Raw genomic sequence first — 1,000 nt, 5'->3', positions numbered from 1 at the left:
CGGCGGCGGGGACCTCTCTGTGTCGCGGCGCGATGACGGAGGAGGGGCCGGAAGCGCAGCGGCCAGCGCACCCTCAGACGGACGGACGGACGCTATTCTTTCACCATCTGTCTGGCTCCCTGCCACCGTTTTTCATTTCCTCCCTATCTGTCTTGTAGCTTATTGCTATTCCTTAGTTCTCTGTCTCTGCCTGGTTCCCTGTCCCTGTTTATTAATTCCTCCGTCTCCGCCCTGTACTTTATCTCTTTTTTTGTATTTCTCTCCCTGCCCCTATTCTTTCCTCCCTCTCTGTCATGCTGCCTATCCCAGGTTTTTTCTGCATCTCCATCCTGCTCCCCATCCTTCTTTATCGGTCTCTGTCCTGCTCCCTCTCCCTCTTTCTGCTGCCTCTCATCCTCTCTCCCTGTTGCTTCTTTTCCCGTCTCTATTGGGCTCCCTGTCCCCGTCTTTCACTGTCCCATTCCCTTCCTCATCCTTTCTTGTTATATGCCCCCTGTCCAGCTGGCTGCCTCTTGTCTTCCCCGTCCCTCAGTGTCCTGCGCCCTGCTCCTCATTTTTGGCGGCCTCCACCTCTGCCCGGAAGCCCATCGCTCCAGGAGCCAGCCAAGCGACTGCCCGCCCGTTCCCCGCCGAACCGACGACCGTGGCTCCGGGAACAACTGCCGAGGTGTACAAGGGGGAGCGTCGGGGTCCCCAAGCCCCGGAGCAGACTCGCTTGTGGGACTTGTTACATGTGTGACTGAATCAACACTTGCCATCTCCTTTGCCCTCATGGCTGCGTTTGCACTTCCTTTACACCGGGTGAGGGGCCGTGATGGAGCCCAGGGGAGGGGGTGACGCACTGTGGGGGTCGGGCGACGGCCCCCTGTTCCCGCTAGGCTCCGGCTGTCGGCTGGGGCTGGAGGAGCTCCAAGGGCGGGCAGTGAGGCCGGTGGCGACGGCCTCTCCCTGTAAAGGGGCGGCTGCCGGTGGAGGGGCTGGGGGCCCCCCGGGGCCGGGG

This window comes from Pygoscelis adeliae, unplaced genomic scaffold, assembly GCF_000699105.1.
Source record: "Pygoscelis adeliae isolate BGI_AS28 unplaced genomic scaffold, ASM69910v1 Scaffold370, whole genome shotgun sequence".
Taxonomy (NCBI): Eukaryota; Metazoa; Chordata; class Aves; order Sphenisciformes; family Spheniscidae; genus Pygoscelis; species Pygoscelis adeliae.
The sequence above is the reverse complement of the archived record's forward strand: the minus strand, read 5'-3'. Positions refer to the sequence as shown.